The 7,474-nt window shown below is 33.0% G+C and overlaps 1 long non-coding RNA gene across 1 annotated transcript; it reads right to left on the minus strand.

Annotated features, from left to right (window-relative positions):
• Window positions 1-1,351: 1,351 nt before the first annotated feature.
• Window positions 1,352-2,212, minus strand: LOC135265395 (uncharacterized). The gene is made up of 3 exons (XR_010333042.1): window positions 2,124-2,212; window positions 1,770-2,064; window positions 1,352-1,712 (listed from the first exon to the last, which is right to left on the minus strand). It is a non-coding gene; the product is annotated as an uncharacterized LOC135265395 (long non-coding RNA).
• Window positions 2,213-7,474: the final 5,262 nt, after the last annotated feature.

Here is a 7,474-nt window from a genome sequence, read left to right on the forward strand (position 1 = left end):
CATCTTTAGCGCTACATGTTTTCCAAAAAGAGTGAAACGATTTTCTTCACTACACTGGAGCTTCCGCCCTATTAAAGTCAGAACGTCATCCGCCACGCTGGTTGTGTTTTTTTTTAAATTTTGATTTGCCTTTGGGAAATTTTGGCGCCGCAGTAGCTTTTTTCTCTCCATATGTACGCGTTGTTGAAAGGCTTGATGCAGAAATATATGGGGAAGAAACAGCCTGCTGACTATCTGTTTGTTTTTCGGTATCCTGCAAAAGAATTAAGAATAATCTTTATATTGTTATTACAGTTTCCGTTAACAGAGGCTGAATGGAAGCAAATTGCGGAAGGTTTTAAGAAGCACTGCAATTTTCCTAACTGTGTTGGCGCAGTAGATGGTAAACACATCAATATTGTACCTCCACCTGGTAGTGGTTCTTATTATTATAATTATAAAGGAAAACACAGTTTAGTACTAATGGCTATAGTGAATGGCCAATTACGAATTTATTATGTGTGTAAATGGTAGAATATCAGACGGAGGGGTACTTGAATATACTCAATTCTACGATAAACTGAAAATGGTAAATTAGCTTTACCGCGAGCTTCAGCACCAGATGATGGTGAACAAATATTGCCGTATGTTTTTATAGCAGACGAAGCCTTTGCGTTAAGGCCTGATTTTTTTGAAGCCCTTTAGCCAGAAAGAATTGAATCACCATAAGAAAATTTTTAATTACAGACTTTCGCGGGGAAGGTGTAGGGCTGAAAATGCGTTTGGAATTTCGAATGAAAAGCGCCGATGAGGGCGCTGCGAAAAAACCAATATGGCCGATAACGCCGGGATGACGTTTGAATGTTGTCAAAAGTCGGTACCACTAGTTCGTTAAAAAAAATATATATATATATATATATATATATATATATATATATATATATATATATATATATATATATATATATATATATATATATAATGGAAATATCATTGTTTGATATTGTTTCCTATATTGGCGAGGGTGTTCGTCCCCTGAAAGAAGGGGAAGAAGTGTTTTAAGCGGGACATGTTAATTTGACTAATGTGCAAAGTGATATTAAAAAACTTCGGGTTCAGGCACAGTGTTTACAGTCCTCAAAATTGTCCGGCCCCCCACATAAACTTGTAATTGTTTGGTGACGACACCAATGGTAAGTTGTTTAATACATAAATTATATAAGTAACTTTATGTACGACTGAGTTATAAAGTAATGTTTATAATATAATTATGCGGCCATAAAGTACTTCTTTATGGTACTAGTAGAATAAAGTAGCTTTATTTTCAGAAATGTCAAAATTTATTTGAAGTTATAATAATATATTACATACATATCAACTTTGTAACATTGTAACCATATAAACATACTATTGCTTGTTGTAATAATGATTTACATTTATAACACTATTATTGTTGCCACAAATATTCATTCCTACAACTTCGTTGTTTTTTGCTTCACTCTCGGTTCCACGCAAACTTGTAAATTTTTCGTGATTTTCCGAAGAGATGCTATTGCAGGCCAATGGTTCTTCACCCAAGATCAAGTTTGCAACCTTAATTTTAGTATTTTCACATTCTTCGATATAACCTTCTGCCACTGTAGTTGAACGCCAACCTCCGTGTCTTTTTGTCCTTTCCATAGTGGCCCCTGCATTTGCCAGAAGAGAAGCTGAGCTACGTCTGAAGCAGTGACCTGTATATGAAGAAGCATTTTCAAGACCCAAATACTTGGCCACTGTAGCAGGCACACCCCCAATTTTGTGGATTCCAACTGGTTGAATGGTACATTTTTCCTTGGTGTAGTTGATAAAAAATCTGTTGTGCGGTGTCTTGGTGGGTCGAATTTCCATATATCTTCTGACAAGTTCAAGTAGATTAACATTTTCGAGTTTACCTGCTGTTATTATAAAACATCGATCCACTTTGGTTTTGGTGTCTTCCAGCTTAATTAAAAAATGGGTTTTGCAGTCTTGAACACATGTTGTCGTTAATGTCACTAGCTCTTGACGTCTACATGCACCGGCTACTCCAAATATGAGAACAACCTACGAGAAATTATGTTTTTAAAATAAATACTCGAAACAAAACCTTAAAAACGTCTTACCTTATTAAATAAATGTTCCTTGGTGTCAGCTTTTCTCAAAAATTCGTCTATATGGTCTTTACTCAATATAAGAGATTTTTTTGGTTTGTATCCTTCAGCTTTTCGTTTCAAATAAGGTATGACGCTTGGAAATTTACTAATGTCAATTCCCTCTCGTAGATTGATCTTAGCATAGAATATTTGCTCCATAATGATGAACTTTTATACCGGGACAGCTCGCTGCTGAAGTACGCTAGAATGGTATCTTCGCAAGTTGTATCAATTTTCTTATTAGAACGCCATTTCCGATACGCATTATATGTTTCTTCGTACAAATGCTTGGATTTTGATGGTAACAGAGAATCTTTCGCATCAGCAGCAATATTTGATATTTCGCTGCAAGTTTCTTCTTTATTTGAACTGCACGTTTGCATTTTGCTTATAAACACAATTTTCACATCACAAAAATAATAAACAATTCCGTAACCAAACAACCGAAAAAGCACACTTGGTGCGTTTCATTAAAATTTATTAATTTATTGAAGTTTATTAAATTCATTAATAAACCAATTTCGGCAGTCGAACATAAAGCTTTGTATGCAATTCGTACATAATTAGGCTTTTTGGACTTGTCCTATTTATGAGACTCGTTCGCAAGCTCGCTCGTCCATAAACTTAGGGCTCGTCCAATAAAGACCTGCATTATGTACTTATTACATAAATAGCTATTATTTAGACGCAGTCAATAAATACAATAATTGGAATTGTGGTTGTTCCTGCAAAGCTGGTCTTGGACGAAAATGTAAACATATAGTAGCGGTCCTTTTAGCAATAACGATGTCAAAAACATCAAACTTTTGAAGCGGTTTGAAATCTTCCACGTTGACTTGGACGCCTTTATCTTTAAAGGTTTTTGTTGCTTCTGTGTCTTTTTTAATTTTGACACTTTTAAGAGAAAGTAAGACTTCTGTCATTTCTATTTCATTTTTATCACAGATGCTGTTATTATGTTATTAAACCGTTTTTACAATTAAAATGCAAGTTGCTTTAATTCAAACCTTTTCTAATCAGTACCTACCTCATCATCAGATGGTACTTCCTGTAATTCATCCTGAGACTCATCTTGGCAAATGTTGGACACAGAAGGACGTGCTTCATCTTGGTCTTTCAGAAATAATAAATTTTCATAGTACCACAAGTGTGGCACGTACACCTCATCTTCACCCGCATCTTTTTAAATTCTCTGCGGAACCCTCCCCGTAGTGTATTTATCTTCTTAATAACGGTGTCTTTTGTTGCACCTTCTTTTACCTCTTGCAATTTTTTAACTAGCACTCCATAAGCATCGTTTTTCTTTTGCCGGTCCATATACTCCTTGCTTTTTATTTTCCATAGGGATGGATAACTTCTATATAATTCTATAAATTCTAGGACAAATTCCCGGTTATAACTTCGCAAATCGCACATTTTGTATCACTACCAGTCACATCAGACGCTACAAATTACCATTGGTTTTCGTTGTTCGCTCTACACCACTGCAAAAATGCGCACGTACATGCTGAGATTTGCCTCCAGACGCTGATTCATCATCGTACGGTCGTCTCCGCGCATTAAAATATTCAGGAACGTTGAAAGACTTGAGCGACGGACTTTTTTCACCGCGCGGACATATTGTTCGCATCCACACGAGCCTACATGTATGCACATTCACGAACGCGCGTACATGTCTTAATACAAGTCTGCCCGTCTGTAGCCGGCTTTAGTCTTCGGCATTTCCTTTATTTTCAGTCAGATAACTTTCGTTGTCCCAACTTTCTTATTGATCTACAACGATTTGTTTATTTCAGATAGATAAGTTTCGTTATCCCAACTTTCTTCTTGATTTTCGGCGTTTTGTTTATTTTCAGTCAAATACATTTCTCCAATTTCATTGGTAGTTTTTTGTGAAGTGGCTTGTCTTTGTCTGCGCTTGCGTCACTCTGGGGAATTCCACATTGAAAACTATGTGATTCCCCTGATGTCAGTGCTATTTTTATAGTATGATGTCATGGTTATTTTTGGAACATGACATCAGGATGATAATACCCTAGGGAATCCCACATTGGAAATTATGGGAATACCCTGCTGGCATTGCCATTTTTCTGGACCATGTTGTCATGGCTGATTTTAGATTATGACGTAATAGTTATACAATTAATAACTAACTATCTTACTCGATAGAATAAAGTGGCCTTTTGGTGATTTTTTTATTCTCTGGTAATTTTTTATTCTATCTGTTTTTGACATAATTAACATAAATTACATAATATACATACCTATAACGGACAACGTTACTACTATAAGAGCCCCTTCAGCACACAGCACTTTTTAAGGTAAAACACCCCGATTTTCAAAGGTAAACTAAAAAGCAGTGGGCCCCTTCAGCACACAGCACTTTTTAAGGTAAAACACCCCGATTTTCAGTGGTAAACAGAAAAGCAGAAAAAATCGTGAAATCACTTCCCATTTTAAAGGTATATTTTAAAGTTAACATTTTTAAGTAAAACACCCCCGATTGTCAATGGTAAATAGAAAAGCAGAAAAAATCGTGAAAACACTCCTGTTTTTAAGCCAGCGTAAATTCATTTTTGAAACTCGGTGGCTTGTGGTAATTTAGTTATTTCATAATTAATAAATACAAACCCGGTCCGTTAAGAAATACTGTTTTGACATCAATTTTCTTGACGCTTTGTTTTAGGGCATCTGGAAAATCTCTCTTTTTAAGGAAAACAACCTGATTTTCGAAAAGTGCAAAATTTATAATGCCCCCCTGAGAACATTTGCCCTGTTTCCATAAGGTAGAAAGCATGCAACACAAACTCATGTAGATGGGTCTATTCAACACAACAGTTCAAAATTAATGATTCAGGAAATCCACCCATTGAACAAAATTTTGATAAAAATAATCCTTTATAAGGCACCTCCAGACTGTGTTTTTTTAAGCATTTTGACTTTATTTTTTTATTGGGCCGTTTCAGTACACATGAATACGATTTCGGCGAAACTGATTCACCTTTGAAAACACTTTAAAATTCGTCATTTTGTCCTGCTTGGGTTCCATCCTTTTGATTAAGTGTTGGAAAATATATATTTGTCAATTAATGCAAATGATTTTATTTTCAATTTACTTTAATTTTGTAATTTATAATGATTTTTTATTATATGATCCTTCATGATTCTTCTTATACATGTGGACTTGAGCGGTTGCTACAAATAAATGAAATCAAAATGAGGTGTTGACCAAATCGGTCAATACCTACTTTAAACAAATTTTAAGAATTCATACATGCTACTTCTGGAGCTAATTTTGTGAGTATAATATCATTTTTAGATGTAGTTTTAGTTTCTTTTCCGTTTACTTGACAACAATGATAAGGTTTGCTATTCTCTTTTAAAATTAAAGTTATTTTGTTATCCATTTATATTGAAAATTATTTAAGTTTATTTAGTAAAATCATAATTTTATCTATAATACTACATTTAATTCCAAAAATAGATAAATCAAATTTATACGATTTTGTCATTTGCAAAAATTCATGGTACTCGTAGTAATTATTGTCTTTAAATAAATAAATAAATAAATTTTTCCATTAATATATCTAAAAGCTTTGTCAACATTAGAAGGAATACTAGAAAACAATTCAGCTATCATACCATGTTTCTTAGGTCTAAATAGAGATTCATCAAATTGTATAAACATTGTGTTGTCATAAAATACATAAGTTTGACCAGAATAAGTACTAAATATTGCATTTCTTTCCATTAGGAACACCCAAACTTGTGATAGATTATCTGGTAAAAAAGTTAAATAATCTGTAATTAATTTTGATTTATTATCATAGCTCATGTGTTTTAAATTAACAATCCAGACATATTTCTTACGATTCTTAGCATCTAATGTCAATGCCTCTAGAATGTCTTCAAAATGTTTCGCCTGAAAATGGATTATATCATTTGTATGTATAATTCATAAACTATTGAAAAATTTACCATGATTTTTCTCGCTGTCTACGTGAACCTAGATGAAGTATCAAGTCACAGATTTCAAGTAGATAATTAGATAAATGTGTAAAGAAAACAGCTGATGGTGACAGACATAGATAAAAGATACTATACACTATATAGATGGGACTCTCAAATATTTTGTTTCACTCGTTTTGAGTCAACCTAACGTCGCGCGTGGCGCTGTTAACACGCAGCGAGCAGTGGAGGGAAATTTAAAATAATATTGACTCTGATTTCATATTTAAAGCTGTTGAAAAGTAAAATGCAACTATTAGCTTGAAAAAAATATATTTAAACACTTGTACACAACAAATACGAGATAATAGTATACATATAGATAATATATACATAAAACACTGTAGCATCTTCATTTTTTGTCCGATTTTAAAAAATGACATATCAAATTTAAAACTTGCCAACATTTTGCAAATTATTAAAAAAATTACGAATTCAAAAAAATTTACAGAATAATATTCTAAAAAATGGTGCCTTTAAAAATACCTATGTAAAAAAACAAACCTTGCCATTTAAAATAAAAAAGTGTAATGTCACACAGAATACACTAATTTCATTAAAAAAAATTATCAGACGAGAATTAATACCCCTTTGAAACTTCTTCCATTTGACAAGTCAAGTATTAATAAACGTGTAGTAAATGCTTATACTTAATAATAATAATAAAAAGGGATAAAATTAAATACTTCGTATTGTGTAAAAAAAGAGGATGTAGGAGTATAAGCATTTACTTATTTTTATCAATTCCACCCATTTATTTAAATCGCCCATAAAATAAAGTTGCTGCAACCAGTCTATATTACAATATTTGATCATATTAAACGATAAAAGTAAACAATTACTGTAAACACTTTGTTCGTTTAACCTTATCGTATTTTTTTCTATATTTGAAAAAAATACTCTTTGCCTGTTGTTTTAATTGGGTCGTTAGTAACAAGCGACATATTTCCTTTTAAAATTCTATTAACATTTTTGACCCATGTAAAACAATGCATGTGAACAGTGTTTTCCAAAAACATATTAAAAATATCATGTTGTTCACATATGACAAAATATTATTGCTGATGTTTTTTTTCAGTATTAATAATAATTTGGTATACAAGTTTGCCTCACTACATATTTTCGGTAAAAAATAATTCAAAACTTGTGTACACATACCAAAAAGGACTATGAACTTTGTTCGCGGTTTGAGCAAGGCGTTTTCCTTATACTCTCTGTCAACTATTAACGCATGCACTTCGCTAACAACATCCGTTTTCAGTCCACGTCAAACCCCTATCTTTTTTAAAATTGACTTGGCCAGATATCCAGCT

Source organism: Tribolium castaneum, chromosome 2 (genome assembly GCF_031307605.1).
Source record: "Tribolium castaneum strain GA2 chromosome 2, icTriCast1.1, whole genome shotgun sequence".
NCBI lineage: Eukaryota > Metazoa > Arthropoda > Insecta > Coleoptera > Tenebrionidae > Tribolium > Tribolium castaneum.